Source organism: Neopsephotus bourkii, unplaced genomic scaffold (genome assembly GCF_033783945.1).
Source record: "Neopsephotus bourkii isolate Nb327-2 ecotype Australia unplaced genomic scaffold, CSIRO-AGI_Nbou_v1 NB_1765, whole genome shotgun sequence".
Classification (NCBI taxonomy): Eukaryota; Metazoa; Chordata; class Aves; order Psittaciformes; family Psittacidae; genus Neopsephotus; species Neopsephotus bourkii.
This window is the reverse complement of record NW_026902239.1, coordinates 2,968,295-2,989,288: the sequence shown is the minus strand read 5'-3', so window position 1 is coordinate 2,989,288 and position 20,994 is coordinate 2,968,295. Positions and strand designations below refer to the sequence as shown.

General features: G+C 37.9%; 1 long non-coding RNA gene across 1 annotated transcript in view; it reads left to right on the top strand.

Moving 5' to 3' along the window:
• The window catches only part of LOC133225656 (uncharacterized), a 65,738-nt gene extending 45,177 nt beyond the window's left edge, over positions 1-20,561 (top strand). The window contains exon 3 of the long non-coding RNA XR_009729226.1: positions 20,094-20,561. This is a non-coding gene — a long non-coding RNA (uncharacterized LOC133225656). The remainder of the gene's footprint in view (positions 1-20,093) is intronic.
• Positions 20,562-20,994: the final 433 nt, after the last annotated feature.

Below are 20,994 nucleotides of genomic sequence, written 5' to 3'. Positions count from 1 at the left end.
TTTTCATGGGATCAAAGCTATACAGCATTTCGTAATGGCTATTGGAATAACTGTGTACTGTCAATATTAACTCCAACCTTGATTTCAGTTCCTCCCACCATTAAATGTCTTATGTGGTTTGCAAATCCTGTTTATATGCTGGGTCCTCAGATGGAGAAACTTTTAAGACTCTACAGAATCTGCCTGGTAATTAGCTTTGCTCAACAGATTGTTAGGACAAACCTCATTGCAGGTTTTGACCATCCGGCAATATCAGAGATTTACTGTGTTTTCTTCCTTTACAAGTAGCTCAGAAAGTGAGTTGACCATGGTAATAATTTCTTAAAACCTCCTTCTGAAATCCCAGGTGGTATGTCTGCAGCTGGCTAAGGGCTCTGAAGATAAAATTTCTGTGGGTACTGTTTTAGGCATTAAGGGGGCTATTTGGGAAGTGATTGAAAGGACTATCAGCTGTTACGAGGATCTCAAGCTCTGTGCAAGGAGCAAATGATGCTGGCAGAACAGTGCCTCTGAGCAGGAAGATCTCTGAGTATTGGTTCACCTCACAAGCCTCATCCCAGAAGAATAACCATGTTTGTAGGCCACTGGCAATCTAGACTAACCATAAGATGACAAGCAACATGGTCTTGCTTGATTATTGTTGCAGAATAATCAATACATAACTGGTATGGTTAAGACTGCTGCATGCAGTGCCTACCTTGGCTTTTTTTTGGTAATCTTTTGTGGAGCCCAGTCTTCAGCTGTTTTGTTCCAGGTCACTTTGGAACCTATAACGAAGCATCTGTGCAGAAGCAAATGGCAGATCCTATCCTAATGTGCATTGACAGAGTTCTGGTAAGGCCAGCAGCTCCTGTTCAGATCCCAAAAGACAGAACTTCAGGAAAGGCAAAGCCACCAAACAGAAAAAGTAAAGGCATGAAATAGAAAAACTCTGGCATTGTTTGTGCCGGCTGCTGGGTAACAAAATTCTGACTACTTGGAGCTGGTGCAGGAGTCCATGGTCAGGAAAGGTTCAACCACACTGACAAACAAAACTGGAAATACAGCCAAAATGGAAGCTCTGGGATCATGTTTAGAGAAAGCTGGTGACATCCAGAGTCCTTTGATGATACAGAGCAGGAAATACAGGACTAGACCAAATGAGGGAAGTACAGAGAAACTCTTGCGTGGACCAGACGTTGAAGAACAAACATACCTGCATGGAAACAGCCTGTCAGAAAAAACCTGGGTGAATTTTATGCAAAATTATGAGTTTCAGCCAGAGTAGGGCTGTGCTTCACATTGCTACACTATTAAATTGAAGGCCTCAAGACAGATTTATGGTGCCATCAAACCACAGTCTTAGTTTTACTAACTACTCTGTCTTTTTAATGGTGCTTAGGAGCTTTATTGCAGTTGGGCATTTTATTGTGTTTAGACTGAGTTATCTTTCATGATGCTGCCCATTGTAGTCAGTGTGGAGACATAGAAGTCTTTTCAGCTCTGTAACCTAGTAGACAGGGTTATGTTTTGGTATTGTAGAAATTAAGAATAACTAGAGGCCATTATGTTGAACACAGCTTCTCCCTGTATTTGCTGACGTCCAGTTCAGATGGTGTCAACTGACTTCATTTGTTAAGAATTGTGTTTAAGCAAGCTTAAAGGATTTATAAAGGAGCAAAATTTTAGAGGCTTTTTCCAGCCTTGAATGACTCCCATGGAGAGAGTGAGTCGAAAGGAGACAAGGAGAAAAAGCAAAATGCAGGCAGATCCAACCTAAAATCAAAACTGTTGCTTCATGCTGAGAAAAACAACCAACTGTTCTCTTCTAAACTTTCTTTTAAAATAGTTGAACTTGTTTGAAAAGTAATAATGTGACTTACTTTACTTGTAAACCACAAGATAACTTAAATTTTAAATGACAAACCAAACCCTAAAATTTCTGAAATAAATAGAAGAGGGAGAAAACTTATGTTTTGTCCTACAGTTTTCATGTTAACATAGAAGTGATATACACTGCAGGAGACTGACTCAATTTTTTTATGAGCCATCAATGATTTATTAGAAATGACCACGTTGTTCCCAAAGAAACAACCATATTTCATTAGGTGGCAAGGGATGGCATAAGGAACAGATCTGCTGAGCTATTCTCTCTCATATCCCATTCTGTCTTTCCAAAATACATTTATTATTATGCAGTATTAGGTGGGGAAGTGAGTTCTGGAAGCCAAAAAGTCCAAGGGACATTATTTAGCATGCTAACATAAGGCCAATGTTTCCTAAATCAGGTAGGAAAAGCATACCTTAGCTGCTTTAAATAGGGTAGAAACATGCCAAATTTATCCTAAAAATATGATAGTGTGAGGTTACTATTTATTATTAGTCACAGCTGATTATTTCAGAGATAGCTTTGGCTCTATTTTGCAGTAAATTTGTTGTCACCAGCTATGCACTGTGGCCACCCTTCCTGCCAGTAGTCAGCTTTGGGCAGTGGATCAACTGAATGCCTTAAATTCTGTGTTGAACCTTGGCATTATTATGGAAGAAGTCTGCAGCCAATTCATGGGTCCCTGGTATAGCTCCAGCAGCTTAACAGATGGATCACTAGCAAGTCTCTTCTCAATTTCTCTGTTAAATATTCATGGAGCCAGCATGCACATAGGCCCAAGCATGCCCCTGGAGGTGCCAGCACGGGTCTGTGATCTGGGGAAGATGTCAAATTGGCTAGTGGAAGTCTGAGGGCAGAAATGTTTTCTGCAAGGACCCATCCTTCAGTGCAGAACGTGGAGTGACAGCCATATGTGCAACTGTGCTGGTGAATATGTCTGCAGTGCATGCTTATACAATCTATTAATAGGCTAGTGTCATACTGAATGTTAATGTGGGGAAACAGTGAAAGACAATGATGAAATGACTTGGACTGAGTTGAAGCAACAACCAAAGTAAAAGGCTTCCTCTTAGCTTGCTGTGAACTTGAAGAAAAATATTAGCTACTTCCCCCCTCACCCTCCCCCCCCCCCCAATATATGGCTCTTATTTTCAGAATGTGCTACTGAAAACATTGCAAAATGCAAGTTCATACAGCCCTGCAGATTGCTGAGTGGTTTTAGATCCCAGTCAGGGTTAGAATGATGTTTTCTTTGCTATTATTATTGCCATTGAAAAGACAGTCAAATAGACCTCTAGAGTACCAAGGTTCCTGTATGAGTATTGGGGTACCTTATTGGACAGTACTGTATATCAATACCTAAAGTGCTTTTTAACTCTGCAATATCTGCAAAGCCTTAGGAGTGCTCTTTAAAAGCCTGCCTGTGGTAAAAGGAGGTTGCAGTTTCTTACTTTGATAAATTTATGTTTCCTCTGCTATACCAGAAACAGAATTTATCATTATGTCTTATTAAAAATGTTGCAGAGAAGTAATTTGTGGTTGTTACAATGGTCTGTACTGCACAGAGTATGGACAAGTGAAAAAAAAAATCCTGGGAAAGAACATATTTACTTTCTCTTGAAAGATTTGCACCCAGTCCTTTGAAATTACACAATGGTGAGAAGCTACCATATAACCAGCATTTGTAATACAACAAGTTTGAATAAAGGTGAAATACTTCAAGTGAACTTGAAATGCAAGCCTTTTCATAACATGGTATTACAGAATATGTGCGATATTCACATGTGGTAATGAAGAAACAAACATCTGCATTTGCAAGTGACGTGCTAGTCATAAGTACAATAAGCATTAAAATTAAGATTGGATGCCTGGGAAAGGCTGTATTGCAGGCTCCTGTTTCCTTTTACACAACAACATAAGGCTTTTAATGCTACTTAACTTAGTCTAGAAGTCTCCGCCTTAGGCAGGAATTCAGAAAAGTGACTGCTTGCCCTAAAACTGGTTCTAAGCATGATTTCATACCGTTGCAGTATTAGCTATGATAATTGAAGAAAATTTGTGTTCTAGTACTGTCGTCTATTTTCCAAATGATTCAACAGAGTACGTGTTTCCATAGGACATCATAGTCTGTACAAAAATGGTGTGGTATATTAACTGGTTTTTAGATACACTTCAGATATTTGTCACAACCTGAACTGTGTACTACGATGCTTCTGTAAGGTGATGTAGTAAACTACACAGCTCAGCTAATATACCATTAAACATTGTATACAACATAGTCTGGTTATCCTTGTAGCCCAGAAGATCTTTTCTCTGTGATAGATAGAGGTATTTCTGAAAAGCTGCTATCTAATTTGCTTCAAGATGTATGCTTTCAATCAGCTCAAAACTAACACAAACCAAGTGTTTTAGAAAGTAAGTTTAAAGTATGCAAACTGAATTTCATTTACAAAAGAGACAATAGAGACTATTACCCAAAAGTATGTGTATAATACCAGATTAAATTTGACACTTGTAAATGAACATATTGAAAAAATAAATGCCAGTTTACTTTAAAACCAAAACTATTTTTGTTGTATTTGCAGTCAGTTGGGCTGGGGAAGAGGAAACAGGAAAATACTCCTAAAAGGAAAATTTTGTTCTTTTTCCTTCAATAAAAGTTTTTCCTTGAGACTGATTGTTCCAACCTTCCTTGAAGCTCTTTGGTAGAGACAAATAGTGAAAAAAATCCTGATTTAAAGCATAGTTAGAAAATTGGCATTTATGCTTAAGGTAAGACCAGAAATATGATTTCAAAGCTTCTGTGTAGTTATGGCTGATTTCTTTCAATGGGGTGTGCAACTGTTCAGTGTATTTGACCCACTGCTTGTTCAAGGTGGACTCCTTTTATTGGTGGTTCTGTGTGTGACCATGATCACTTCCCTTAGCTTTTTATATTTCACTACATCTGTTAGAAAAAATGAGTAATCATTCTTGCCTAAGTGTTGATTCATTCAAATGTTAAATCATAAAAGCATGGATAAGTGACTAATTAATGAGTAACTGTATCAACATCTTCAGTCAGAATATCCCCTCTAAAACTACAAAGAACATATTAATCAAGAATACAGTGTCACATGTTTTTGGGCACTAATTTATAAATTATTGTGTTCCATGTATGCTAGAAATTGAAAACCTGCTTTATAGAAATGTTGGGAACCTAATTTAAAACTTTGTAGACTGCAATTTTGGCTAGCTCTTGAAATATTATGGCTTAAACCATTCATAATGGAAATGAAGTGAATAGGACAGATCACTCTTAGTGAAAATTAATTCAGTAAGTGAAAATTTATTTTTGTTCCAGAATATATCCTTTATAAATTTATAATCCTTTATAAATTTACAATCTATTTATTTTTCTTTACTTAAGTAACGCACCTTTAGCACTGACTATCAACAGCCTTCTAAAAGTATTGGAAAATATTAGAAGGAAACAATTGTCGTGTCCTAGTAAACCATTAAAAAGCTCAAAACATGTCATTTAGTTAATCATGAAGTGTTTGATTTTTGATCACTGTTACAAATAAAAATCAAGCATTCCAAAGTAAGAATTAGATTGTAACTGAAGATTTATTTTCTTTTTGTGGTAATTAAAAAAAAATATAAAAAATTGACGTCTTCAGAGTACTGTCAACATTTTTCCATGTAAAGAATTTACAGCACTTGACTTGTCCCTGGCAATAACTTTTACTTTACCCAAACGGTTTTTAACACAGAATCAAGTTGTAGAAAAACTCTCAATCATTTTTTTAGTTTCCATAGTATTTTATTAATATTTATTTCACAGTTGTTCTGTTTGTTAGATAAGCGAGAAGTGAACTTCACAAACATGTGAGTGTTAATTATAGTATGTTTGATAAGCAACCGAAAGTTCTCATTTCCATTTTGACTGATACTAAAACAGCCCGTCTTATGATATTTTGACACATCTCTTTAAAATCCTCTGCTAAATAGGGAAGATAAGAAACAAATGTGTGAAAACAGAGAGCAGAAGAATATATTTTTTTAAGATCTGAGCAGCTTTGAATTTGTTTATTATTTTCATCAATGGTTATGGTTAGTTCTTGAGTAGAGTGGAATTGCTTCAATTACATTATGTCATACTCCACAAGTATTGGCTTGGTACTACCATAGTACTTCTTGATCTAGTTGCAGTAGGTATACAACGTATGCACACACATGCAGCTAGGTGAGACAGAGAGGGAGGAGGAGAAACAATGCAATAGTAAGAAACCAACATACTAACACATTGCATCAAAACAGGTTGTTATCATCTGTTCCTGATAGAAGTCCAGCCACATATGTCACAGGGAACCTTATAGGTATAGCAGAATTGTGTGGTAAGCATGTGCTTCAATGTGTCCTGCTGTATCCTGTTCCTCTCATCATTCAGGCATTTGGCCAGGACCATACCATGTTAAGTTCTTAAGGCCACCATGCTCTGGTTTCTTTCTCAAGGATAGCAGAGATACAGTGAAGTAGAATAGAGTGTAATTAGGTTTCATTCCAGCAGGGATCAAGATATGACTGGAGAACTCACTTGACTTGCACATCTGAGAAGTATTCCAGGTCCCTGACCTTTAGATGACAATGTGCATAAAAGGACCCTCCAGATCCTTAATGAAACTCTTAAATTACTTTTAAAGGAACCACTTAAAATCTGAGTCAAGAGGCAATGCATATGTCCAAGCACAAAAGGAGTGCTATAGGATTTCTTTTCTGTATTCATTTACGCCTTGTGAAATTGTTTTCTGCACTGCTGTGATACAGTTCCCTCCATTATTCTCTCAAAGGAATCATAGTCTCATATTTTTTCCCCTTTGGTGTGTTTGGCTTCCTGCTTTAATCTAATTCTCACAGCTCAGGGGAATCATCAAACCTGGCTGAGATTTGTATCTTTTCAGAGAGCTCATCAATAGTTTACATAACGCTGTGGCAGGTCCAGGGTTCACACAGCTGGAGAGCTACTCGGCAAGAGTCCCGAGTTAAGCAGAAAAAGCCTTCTTGAGAATTTCAACTTTGTTTAAAGAGTTTTTTTTTTTCTGAAGAAGAAGCCAAAACAACACAAAAGCGGTGTGTGCAGGTTTGCTGGCAGCTGGTGTGCTGTGACTGATGATGCTTGTGTTAATTATGCTCTCACTATTACCATGTGATCCACCCATCTGCTTTTTGAAGCCAGCTGTTTTCCTTTATCTTCCTGTTGAACTACCAGTTATTCAGGGCAGTGGCCATCTTTAGCTGGTGATCAAGGAGAGAAGCAAGCACAGTGAAACTCTGATATGATGATAGCAGTGTTATTACTCAAATAATCAAATTAAAAAGCTAGTAAAATACATATTTCACCATATTATGTTTTCCAGCATATATGTCTTTAAATATTAATTAGGAAGGGACCAAGAATGTGTTAAGAAGATTAATTGTTGAGTTTTGCCCTTCCTGGAATTCAAAAACTGTTCTTAGCCACTGTCAGATGTTTAATAAGGCAAGTTTTAATAAAAAATATTTGCCATGCAACAAACACAAATGTGTTTTACCTGATTTACTTATTTCTCTCTAATTTGTGACTGGTTGCTTAAGTCATGCAATAGCTTTCCTGCCATTTACCAGATAAGCCATACCTTTTAGCCTGGAAAAGTCTTGCCTTTTAGCCTTTTGTTCAACAGAGCACTGGCATTCATGTGGAGAGCAGCCATTCTCCAGGCAGTCATACACATGAAAAAAAATAATTTTCCTGTAAGATAATGGAAAAGGCACATGAACATAGTTAAAACAAACAGCTGTTCAGAACTAAGAAAAGTTTGTGAACTGTTGCTTTGCAGTGTTTGTTCAGTTCTTGACCAACCAACCAAAGATATATAGATATATATATATAACTATACCAAACACAACAGCATAAACAAAGCTGTTCTTATTATTCCAGAATTCTTGTTTTGGCCTTTAACCAGCAAATATAATCTTGTTTTTTCCCTCGGAAGAACACCCTCCACCTCCACCCTGCCTTTAATGGTCCCATGTGATATTTTTTTGATCTCATGGAATATTTTCCTTTAAGAAGCAAAAAGATCCCAACAACCCCCCCCAAAAAATAAGAATAAATCAGTTAACAGGATTTCTTAGAGATCTTACCCATGGATAAAGAAAAGTCTATATAATATTTAAAATTACCTTATGTTGCCCTGTGGAAATTTTTGGAATATTATTATTGTTCAGATTATCGTTAGCTTTCCTCATTCTGCTGATCTCTTTGAACTACATCACAGAGCCTACTTTTCCCTTAAACATCATTTGATCAAATGGGTTAAAAGAGAGGAGAATTTGAGGGGATATAATGTTGCATGCTAGAGACTGGAAATTTCTGCAGGATAGACTTGTTCACACTGCACAAATATTTAGGCCTTTCCTTTTGTCACATGTGGGAAGAACTAAGTGAAACTAGTCTGAACATATAAGATGTGTTAATATAATGGCATGCTAGAAACAGAAAGTTGCAATTGGCAAGATTTTTCATGTAATTGAGACGTATCAGAGAAACTTGAGATTTCCCATGTGTTCCTTGAAATTTCATGGCAATATTCACAGATCTGACTCAAATGTAATTCTTAGTTGAGTCAATGCTTTCAAGTTTCTGTGACGTAGTGTTTGCTAGCAAGGTATCTTTTGCAATTGGAAAGACCTTGAGTGTATGCAACTGGAAATGTGGATTAAAAATAAAGTCTAAACAATATAATTTAAACTTCCAGAATTTTTGTAAATACATGAAAAATATTCATCAGTCTGATGTTGCTATGTAATGTGATAATCTGTCTGAGCTCAATTTATTTTCCAGCATAAGAAAATCTGATCTCACCAACATATTGTAGCCTGAATTGAGAACTAAGAAGGAAAAAGTATTCAAGGCTATGAGTGAAATAATTCTCAAGGGAAAACTGGAGTCCCTCATTTAAAAATCTGGCTCCTATAGCTCTGGCTTATTGCATTTGAGTGGGTATTGGAGGGGTTTATGAAGAGTGAGAGATTCCTCTTATAGGCAGTGGGTTACACATAATTTCAGAGTGGCAGCTGAGGTAAAGATGCAGATTCTTCCTGTCATTCTAGTCTTAATGCATCTAGCAGGAGCTCCGGCACTTCCTCAGAGCCAAGATTTTAATCTTAAAGTTTACTATGATTTTTTCTGGATTTTAATTTTTTCTAAATCTGAACAAGTTGAATAGAAGTTTTTCTTGTGGTTTTATTGTTCATGTGTTTTCTTTAAAGCTCTGGCCACTTGTTTGTAGGAAAAGTCGCTAACTGACATGTTAAATTTTCTTGAATAAATAATCTAATTCTTAGAAAAGATTCCATCATTTACTTTTGTCTCCAATTTCTCAGTCATTATTCCATGTTAATTCTTCCTGAGTGTAAGTATTACTTTGAAAAGTGCAGTAACTAGATTGCTTTGTGTACTTCTAACATCTAAAGAAAAATGGACCCTTTAAACACATATCAAAGCAATTAACCTTCTTATCATGTGCTTGGGAGCATGCAAGGTGAAGCAGCACTCTGGTGACATCATTGTCAGGTCACCCTACAAATAATAATGAAATCATACAGAAAGGTGTGCCCTGAGGCATGCTGTTGCCATAATTAGATTGGAAATGATGCGTTATTGCAAGAGCATTTGCAGAAACTAATTGTGGTATGTTTTTGCATCAGCATTGGCGTACTGCATCATTTATGGTCTGAAAATAGCTGTAATTGTGTGCATGATTGAGTCATTTCCTGAATTTAGTATCCTAAGCAGAGTACGAATTAAATGACTAACACACTCTTGACTTTGTCATTTTTTTTTTTAATCTCTGGCTGGATTCTTAAAAATATATCTCTGCTTTTGCATTTTTAAGCCAAATTAGATTTGGTGTATTTTAGTGCTGCTGAGACTGACAGGTTAGCAATAATCATTGTTCCCAGACAGAGCTCACACAGGTACTGCAAGATCTTCCCAGCCCCTTGCAGCTCTGCCAGTGTGTTTCTGATCAGCACCACCTCTGCTGTGCCAGGGACTGCAGGTTTGTTCTGAACAGTAGGTGCAGTGAATTTTTGAAATGGAGAAATGGTCAGTGGGGGATGAGGTTGCGATCATCACTCCTGTTTCATTTGCAGCTCAAGTTGGAAACAAACGCACTCTCCTCAGGTACTTCTACTCTTATATCATATCAGTCTGCACCTCAGGAGGACCCATTTCCGCTGAAATTTTGCCTGTGGTCCTCTGCAACTCACAGGGGCACTTTGTCTTTGTTGTGAGGCTGCACTCTTGTCTTTATAACTGGCAGATCCTCCAGAGAGGATGAAATGACAGTTTGCAGTCTCGCGAAAGCAAAATAAACAACTGGCACTGTTTTTTAAAATAGTGCTAAAGATCTAGAATCCTGCTGCCACTCAGAGGTTGCAGCATATTAATTATGAATCATCAATATTTTTGGTGCCATTATTATCGCACACACACAAAAAAGGAACCTACGGTACTTGCATTCATATCAAACCCTTTTATTTCATTTATTTGGACTGCTTTTCTATCCTGTACCAGTTAATCACTAGCCCTATTTCAACTCAGAATCTGAATGTTATTTACCATCTGTCTCCAAGGGATGCACTTGCCAAGTCCCTTAATTTGCTATAATTGGCAGGTTTTCAGTGTACATAATTTATATTAAAAAAAAAAAAAGCTGCAATCCTGAAAAAAAAGAAGATTAATTAAACCATTTCTTCTGGGCCCCTAGAAGTGTTCCAAAAGGATGGCTTTAAGGCCGCAAGGTCTGCTCTGTGTATGTGCTGTCACAGCTGATCACATTAAAAATGTATGTTGAGTTGGTCCCTTGTGCCTCTGCGCTGGTCAGAAGGATGTCACTGGCACCTGGGTAACATCACACATAAACAGTGAATTAAACATCTTGCATTTGCATTTGTGCCTTTTGTTCACACACTAGAAACTCCTAGGCTGCAGTCTAATTTATGGATACCTCAATGTAAGCAATTCTGTAGCTGATATGATTGGAAACGCCATGGAAGATTAAAAAAAAAAAAAAAAAGACGAGTCCAAACCAAAAAAAAAAACCAAAAACCAAAACCCCAAGCAGATGTACAGAATACTAAATAGGGCTACTGAAAGACCACAAATGGACTGAAAGACATCACACATGTGGTTTGTAAACATGATTTATACCTTCCTTTCTCTTAGCTTCTCGCTCCTGGCAGCACCTGGTTAATGAGCGCGTGATGCAGTGACGTAATGCCCTGTGTAGGCAGCTGTCAGTCTGGGGGATGTCAGCAGTTCTCCTGAGGTACCTGAGGATGCAGCTGACTGCTATGTCTCTTCTGCTGCAGTTCTCCCCCTGCCCTTTCAAGACAGTGACAGATACAAGGTTGATAAAGAGATGGCGATGATTCATTATGATTTGGCCTGGAAAAGAAAAGGAACAGATGAGTGTGGATACTTCCTTGCTCCTTTTACCAGATCTATGATGATATCTAAGTGATATGTGAGACCTTCATCAGCCTCCAAAGTTGCTGACATGTGACCATACAACCTGTTTGTGTGCAAGTTGCTGTGTGTTTATTTATGTAAGCCACCCAAGAAAAGTTCAAAATAACTAAATATTGTTAAAGATGGAAAGGTCTGCTCCTATTCCTACTCCATTACAATTTGACATGTACCGTTTCAGACTCAAATGAAAGAAGCGTTTTTTTCTTGTGTTGCTCATTTTCCAGTGGCTCAAACATCCCCTTTTTCAAACTCGGGTGTTCAAGTTTGCTAACACTAACTCTTCTAAGGCACAATGAAAACATAGGTGAAGCTGAGAGGAAATTTTAGTTTTCTTTTGACTTCATGGAATTTCGTCATCTTTTCTTCAGGGAAAACATATTTGCCAATGTCATGACATGATTATTTCTCATAGTATTTCAAATGGAAAAATGTAGGCTTTGTGACTGGACATAACCTGTACTGATAATAATGGTTTAGGAAGTCATTCTGAAATAAGGAGGGATGAAGCAATAGTTGTAGTGTTCACTAGATTAGCTACTGCCAGTTCTTTGGAATCTGTTTTGTATGGAAAAATACTTTCAAGGTTTCCTTCTCCAGTAAAATTCTGAAAAATTTCCTTCCAGGGCTGGTTTCTGTGGAAATGTAAACTTTTCCAGTACAGCAGAAAAGTACTCAGATAAATACAACAGCGGATATGACATAACGTCTAGTTGAAGACATCCCTGCTCATTGCAGGGGGGTTGGACTAGAAGACCTTTGAAGGTCCCTTTCAACCCATACTATTTCATGATTCTTTGATTCTACGATTCTACAAATTCCTAAAAGTATTAGATCAGAGAGCGGGAAAGTAGCAAGAATAGAGGCCATCAGTTCTCCAGACTTATATTGGGGTCTGCTCAAGACTTTGTAATATGAAGTCTTATCCCTTCTCTTAGTTGAAAGACTTCAATAAACATAATATTTTCCTTGTCATGTTAAGGTCTGGGAAATAAAATGGGCTGTAACCAATGCTTTCCCTGTTCTTCTGGAAATGGGACTAGTTATTCAAGTGTTCTAGGGTATTCTAAACTGTGTTTCTGTTTTCTGCAACTGAAACACACTAATTCATAGCCAAGCTCATTAATAATTGACCTACATCAGGGATGCCGTGCTTTTCACAAATAATATTTTATGACTGTATTGGGGTGTATATTGCCTGTCCAGTTCTCAGTGTAAAACTGAAAGCTTAACAACGCCTTCAAGCACCTCCACAAGATTTTGGCAACTGAATTGCTAAATGGGTACATTAAATATAGAGGAGAGGGGACATATTCCCTTTAGCCTCTTTCTGGACTAATTGCACCAGGAGTTACTGAATATTCTTAAACAATATTGAAGTCACAAGGTAATATGGTCCAAAAAGAGAGGCAAATCTTCACAAAATGGGTATATGAAACCAGGAAGACTTGTTCCTTTCAGTGATTTAATTTCCTGCAAATGCATTGCAGGCTCGTTTGTTGTTGCAAGCACTCTTGTGAGGACATCAGAACAAGCTCCAGATTTCCTGTGATCTTTGATAAGTAAGATGTATAGAATTTGGTCTGGTCTAGATAATTACTCAGGCTGTCTGAATCATTGGCTGCTCAGCGGATATTGACAGCTATGAGACACAAAGATGGGCATGGTTATTTGGCCCAAACCGTTATAAGCATGAGTGAGACAGATGGTTATCTTACATAAACCTTGCATCTTAGGAGAAACTGTCCCATACATTACATGGCAGTTCTAGATCCAGTTTTCTTCTTGATTGATGACAAAGTCCATATCACAAATCTGTCATGAGACTGAGAGCACCTGAGGCTAAGGCATTTCAGGGAACTTCATTCTAAGTCCCAGCACCTCTCTATATCTGTGTATCTACCTGTCTATCTATCTACCTGCCTTATCTCCCCAAGCTATTGTTGTCACTTTTAAACAAGCTCCTAACTTCTTGTTAAAAGAATTTTTATCTAGCCTTTCTTACAAGCCTGGAAGTTACAAAGCAACCTTAGACAGTGAATCAAAAGAACCCAAAATATATTTTATTTGAGTTTTTTGCAGTCAAATGTCTGATTTTGCATGGATCTAAAAAATTATTTGGAGTTTCCTGGTGTTAGCAAGGCACTAATCTTAACAAATTATTTTCCAAAGCACAGAGTCTAAGTTTGATAAACATGTTCCATTTCCTGTTCTTGTACATACATCTAAATATCATCTAAATAGAGCAATTCAATTTTTAGCCATACCCAAAAGACACAGATACGAGGTAGCAAGTCATATTGACCTTTTGAAGGCAGGACCAGTTTCAACTTTTCATTGCCCCTGCCTTATTGTGTGAGGACTAGGTGCTTTAAAGTGAAATGTACTTGAGGAAGGCCTTTTTCTGGTAGCTTATTTCAGTGGCTAGGATTTTAAATGATTTTTTAATGTTTCATCCAAATCAGACATGTTCTGGAAAAACACACGTATTTTTGTAGCACATCTTTCATCAAAAATACCTAGGAAAGAAAAAACAACAGTCAAAGATAAGCAGTAATGGAAGGAAAGGCACAGAATTATTTACAGAGAGTGCCTATTTAGAGTCTATGAATTCAGATAAAGTCTATTTCCTTTCATACCTAGAGTACATCAAGCTGAATTTATATGTTTTTAGTGTCTCAGATTAAAACAATTTAAATGGGGAAAAGATGAGGAGGAGACTAAGGACAAGCACATTCTTACATTTCTACATAGAATGCTCGTCATGCTATTTATCAGAAGGATTTTTTTTTATGTATAAACTTGTTGTGTTACCCGTGTCTTATCTAAGTATCAATGGTAGCCTTCTGGAATAAGCTCTACTGAAAATCCAGTTTCCTGAGGCCTTTAAAACCCTGATCTTTACTGAATTTCTCTGAGGGAAGCGGAGTCCTCTTGGAAATGTGGCCTTTGAAGTGGGCATGGTGACATTTGTATACAAGTCAATCTATGGGTAAGATTTCAGTTCTTGGTGTTTTCAGAGCAGTGGCTCTCCTTTAACATTGGAAGATTTGTCCTGTGCACTACAGTGCTTTTATTTTGTCATTTGATTCATGCAGCTTTCAGTGGCTATTCCAAAGAACGGCTGCAAGGTCACAGGAGTCTTTGCTGATTCAGGAAAGACATGTTTCATTGCAAAAGGCTGCTTTTATTTTGTTTTTGTTTTCCAGCGTGTGCACATGGAATGCTGTTGTGGTTGTTTCAATGTTTACAAGATATTTCCTTCAGTGACAGTTTCATTTCTGCCAAAAGAAAAGTAAAAAAAAAAATCCATTAATGAGCTGACAGTGCTTTTAATACTGCTTCAAAAGGAGAGGGAATGCTCGTGTGCCAAACAAATGTTTGGAACAGCCTCAGACAGCAACATTTGTTCTGCAAGGGAATGATCCACAATAGGACACTTCAGCTGCTGAACATCTAAAAGTACTCAGATGATGCAGTGCTCAAATAATCAGCCTGTTTCCAAGATAAGTAGCACTTCTGTTATCGTGGTAAAAGGATGTGTTCTACCTAATGCAGAGGGAAAATCTCCCAGCTCAATGTTTAGGACTTCCCACAGGAAAAGGTTGCAGAGCTTTTGGCAGAAGTGTGAATGTGGGAGTAGTACATGCCTTGGCTCATCAAGAAGGGGAATGCTCTTGACAGCATAGAGGCACATTTTTGATGTTTGTCAAACTTTCTGACACACTTTTATCCATTTTGAGACCATGACAAAAATGCTGCAAACATTTTTGTGAAATGTTAGTCTCATTTTCTGACCAAAATCTTATAAGGAAATGACAGCAAAGATTGAAAAGTAGGATTTCTTGCTTTCATAGGCACTATGCTGTCTGAAATCGTTCCCAAAAGAATGAGGATGAGCATGAGCAAGGAAATAACAAATATACCTCACTAGAAAGCTTCTAAAACATTTTCATTTTTTATTCTTAATTGTTACTATCATTTTCAAGAATTTTCCACCAAGCATGGAATTTTGCACTGAGCTGTGAAAATTATTCAAGGGCCCAGTTGTTCTTTTGTGATTTTCACAAACTTGGCCTAGAGGTCCATTTGAAGACCTGAACACTCGAAGTTGCTGGGTGCATTGGTTTTGTTTCTGTAATCTGAGTGAAGGCTTACCTTTTAGCTAATTTGACTTTCTCTTGCAGGAGGTCTTACTAACTTGGAATTAACTTGATATTACCTATAACTGTAGGTAGCCACTTACTTACACTTAGAGCATGATTTTGAGGGAATTATTCTGCAGACTTCAGAGAAGCTGCTTGTACAATTCCATCTGGGAGAAGCATCAGAATATGGCCCTGTGCACTCAGAACAAACAATGTGGATATTCTTACTAATATTAAGGTAACTTGTGCTTGATTTACTCCACAGATGAACCTTTGGACTCAGATCTCAGCTAGCGTTAATTGATGTAGCTCTGAATTTAATTAAACTTTGGAAGCTCTCACTGCCTGAGAATCTGTCCTGTAGGTTGTTTTAGGAATAAGCTTATATTTGGTTTGATCTATTCACAATTGCAATTTATGCTTTAACTGAAGGTAAATGATGGCTATTTGGTGATTAATATCCTGTTCTCATTCTAAGTCAACTTCAGATGTGCTGACTTAATTTATCACTAAACATCACTTACTGTCTAACCGTAATTACAAGAAAAAGCGCATCATTCGGACCTTTGAGCAATCATGTGGGCAGACCACCCCTTAAAGTTTGCCTCTAATTTTCTATAAAGCTAGCACTTTCTTCTCTGGGGAGATCTTTGCAAGTCCTTTGCAAAAAGGAGAATCATAGGGAAGTGGAGGCTGTGGTTTTGAAGGCAGTTTGTGAAGCTGAAGCCGAGAAGGGACACTCTCAGAAAGATCAAAGGCAGCAGCAAGATAATTTTTGTTAGACAAAACCATCAGTTGCTAATTATGACATTATCACTGCGCAAGTGTGTGTGTGTGTGTGTGCGTGTAAGGATCAGTGGTGGGTAAATTGTAGTCAAGCAAGGTGCAGATGGGCCAATCATGAATGTAACAATGTTTAAGTCTCAGGGACCCTTAAGGAAAAAGGATGTAGGTGCAGTAGGTGCTATGATCACCTTCGCTTCTTTTGAAAAAGACAAGGACTTGGGCTGCTTTGAATGTTCTGAGGGTCCTACTGAGTACTGGTTTCAATGGCGTGATTCACCACTGCATTGAAAGAAATTTTTCTGCCACCCAGCTTCAGTAATTCTTTCAAGGGGAGTGCAGCAGGGACCTTATTGTACAGCACTGCGTTTTGAGAATAATTAAGATGAAATTTCATGTCTGCTCAGATGTACTGTATTTCAGGGGCAAAAATATTCTGTATGCATGTTCTTTCTTCAAATAACAGGATAATTCCTCCAAGAAAACAAAACCTGCTTGCTTCAGCTCCAAAAGGCAGTAAAGAGGTGAGATTGCCTGCAGTTGGGTCCATGCCTGTCTATTTCCAAAGGCAGGGAAATTATCATTTTTTAGAAATTCCCTGAGGCAGCAGTAGCCAAGCCAAGTTGGCTCTAGCCAGCTCTTGTTTGTAAAATGCAATTCTGTGGTAATGAGCTGGTGACAACTTGAAGAAAAGAGTCTAAACATCCTGAAAACAATTCCAAACATGACTAAATATGAGAAGAAAACTTCTAATAACTGCCTCATGGGAATCAAGAGCAGTCCATGCAAATTCAAACATCATTTATTTTCCAGACAAGAATATATATGTTATGATCCTCTTCCTTTTTTTTTCCTCCCAGAATATATATGTAGGTAAGTGTATATCTCTATACCTGTTATTTGTCTCTCCAAATGACCAATATTTCATGCAGGAGCTAGCAGTTTTGTCATTGCTGGAAAAAAACAGAAATTGAAGTCTTAGCCAACACCAGATGTGACCACAGGAGATGTAAATGGATTAAAGCTCTGTAGTGATGATCTATCTGCCTGGAGATTTTTATGCTACAGTGTTTTGATTCAACAATTCATGAGACTTACGCTAGGCAACAATGCAGCAAAAATAACCAACTAATACAGAAAAATTTGCATTGATTATTTTAGCCAATAATGAAATAATGAGTATATTGTACACAAAGTGGAATCAATCTGGATTGTTATCTCTGAAACAATCCACTGTATTCCTAGGCAACACAACATACTCTTCTGATGTTTCCCCTTATCAGTTTATGGCTTGGCCACTGAAGCTGGTATAAATTTCTTTCATTCCTGATATGTTAAGAGGCAAAGAATTTTATTTCAGTTTAAAGCACCATGAAGAACTGCAGCAATAATGTTGAAGACTCCATAGTCTAAAAATGTAATTTCTTGGAATATGAATACTGGTTTTTGGACCTCAGGAACACAGCATCCTCTACGTAGCCCTGTCCCATGTCCCAGACCTCTAGACCACTTGCAGTGAGTGTAATTTCTGACAAAACCATGTCTGGTTTTAACTCCTGAGCAGTGAAAACAAGCTTACAGAAACCAAAGTATTGGGCTTAAAAATTTCAGACCAGTGCTAGACTTCAGAGACAGTTTGCTAGGGAGTTACTGTTGTTATGTGTGTTAGTGAAACTGCTTGCATTAGCAGTCTTAGTTCAAAGCAGGTCAGGCTGTAAGACAGCTTGCCAGGGGTTGAATTCTAAGTGTTACCTGTTAATGGATAAGCAGGGCACTAACACTCAAATCCTGTTACTCAAGCGGTAATCACAAGCAAGTGTGTTTATAGTGGAAACCTGAGATTCATCTGAGGCATTTGAATAGCATGTTATTAATGATCCTATTTTAAGGAAGTTCTTGCATAAAAGAATTACTAAGAGGGAATGTGATGACTCATTAAACAGAAATTCAGACTTCATTTTGCTTTGTACAGCTTGTCTAGTGCCCATGTTTAATATTTCAGTTCTTCCAGAATAATGGGAATGGGGGGAAGGCATATTTCAGAGTATACTGGCAATTTATTTCTTTTACCATAAGGGATTTTTGTCTCTGACAATTATGCCAGATGAATCTGATAACCATTCAGTAACACTGAGCTGGATTTTTACCACAGTAATTACTTTTGTGGTGATTTGCTGCAGAAGATAATACAATGCAGTGGGTGACTCTTCTGTGTCTTGAACATCCACACTATCTTCTCACCAAATATAGTCTTGAAAGCTTTTTATGGAGTCTGAGAGAACAGAAATACAGCTGAATGTTCTCAAAAGTAGAAAAACAAGAGCAACAAATAAATTTTGGGAAAAACAGACTCAGTTGTACGATCCTTTGTAGCAGAGACTGAGTTGGCCATTATGGCTGCTGCAATATTAAAAGGAATAATAATTCCAAGCGTTTAATGACCCAGGATCCCAGTCCTATCATCTTCCCTATGGCAGCCAACAGTAAACTCATTAAAAACCTTTCCTCAACATTCTGAAATTACCACTTAACACCAAGAGTGATATTTTTTATACCACTGTGTTACAAATCTATTTAACTTGCAAATGCCCACTGTCTTTGTAAGCACATGGATAAAGGGGAGCTTTATCAGGCTGTGTGAACATGTTTTGCTTTGGGTTTTTTGCAGCAACAGAACACAGTCTTTGCAAGATTGATATAAGAAATTTTCACTCTTGTTGTCTGACTAGAGTATCAATGCTTCCTGCTGATGAATGTGTGTGTTCAGCATAGCTGCACTCCAGAATTTGCTGATTGGGTTTACAGTTGAAAATCCAGTAACATCAAGTGTTTTTCCTCACATTGCTTCCTCTTATTCAGGAGATACAAAGCTTTTCACACTAGTTGGTTAAGTAAGCCTCACAGATTCAATATTAGTGAACGTTATGAAGCAAAGTTGGAGGGAGCTGCCTGGGAATAGCCAGTGGGTCAGCAGCAGGGCTGAAAACACTCAAGGAGCCCTCGGAGGTAATAGCTCTTATCCTTTTGACCACCAAACTGCACTAAGTGCTTGCTTAAGTGCTCAGCTGCTGTTGAACCTTGAACTTTCAAGGACATCAGGATAGCAGATAAATGCTGAGTAGTCCAAGAGCAGGCATCCATTTTTTTTCAGCGGAGGGGAATTAGCAGCCAAAGGGTTAATGGTATTTGCTGGAAGACTGCAGCAATTGAATGCTCACTGCCTCAGCCCTGGGGCCTTTCTCTGAGGGTTTTCGAGAAAACAAGGCCAGGACTCTTCGAGGGAAGCTAAAAGGTTCAGAGGGGTTTCTTTTGCAGCGTGGCAAAAAACAACTGTATATTCATTTACATTGTTTAGAGAACTTTTATTCAGTTGCAGTTCCAACCCTCTTGATCATACTGCTGAGTGTTCAAGGCTAACAACTGGAGAGTCAGTGGTGGCCATTGTAGCTGGGTAGTGCCCTGATGCTGGCAGACAAGAGAAGGGATCCTGCAACCCTCTGAGGACAGCCCTGCTTTATGCTGCTGGCAGAGAAATTTCCTTTATGAAGAAAAATCCTTTTCTTTCCTCTCCTTCGTTCTTTGAAATAAGATTTGCTCAAAGCCCCTCCCAAGAGGTATGTCTGTATTGAAAGGGCACTGGGCAAATGTAAGCCCTTGAATATGGGAAAGCATAGGCACATGATGTTAATGGCATTACTTGCTGTGCTTTAAATTAATCACTTATGTATGTCTTTTGCAGAGCCAAGACTATGATGAACTGTCAGCCAGTATAAAGCAGAAAAAGGGCAGATTTTACAGTTGCTGTGGATGCCTGATATCAGCTTCTCTGGAAAAATTCAAGGATATTTTTGGTTCAAGATTAAGAAGTCACCAGATAAATTATTAGCCAGCTGAATCCTACTTATTTTACATATATGAGCAAACGACACTATTGAAACAATATTCTGCACTTAGTGCTGTCAGTGGATATTCACACATTGTTCTTAATGTGTTGTTTCTTTCCCAGAGCAATATTAGTTTAGATGTTTTAAACATGAACCTGATTTTACGTCTTCATTTGCAGCCTGTTTTGCCCAGTATTGACAAGATGTGAGTTTTCTTTCCACCGTGAAGCTGCAGGCCTGGATTCTCACTGTTTACCTCTACTGTTGTACAAATTATGTCATTATACTGGTCTAAAAAATGTCAATAAAGGATTTTTAATGGGTTTTGAGCCTGTGCAGACTGCTTGTAATAGGCTAAATGCTGCCACCGGGTTGTCTTATGCAACATTTTTTGGAATCTGGCTCAGATTACCAGAAGAGTTGTTAATTTTAAATTTGTTTAGTTTAAAAAGAAAGAAATGCAAACACAGAGGAGACAATGCCTTAAAGTAGAGAAGTGTGCCAGGTTGATCTCATTTAAGAAAAACTTTTGTCCCTTCATCTCCACCTCCAGCTGGATCTTTGTGAGAAAATTGCCAGCCATTTTAAAGGCACTAAAGGGGAAACCTTTGCTAAGACTGCCCCTCACCCCACCTCCTGAATGTCTTTTGATAATGCTCTGCAGCTTCCTAAATATGCCTATGAAAAAAAAAAAACCACCAAAAAACCCCTCACAAAGCAGAAGCAAAAGAATTCTCTTGAATGCTCCTGAATGAC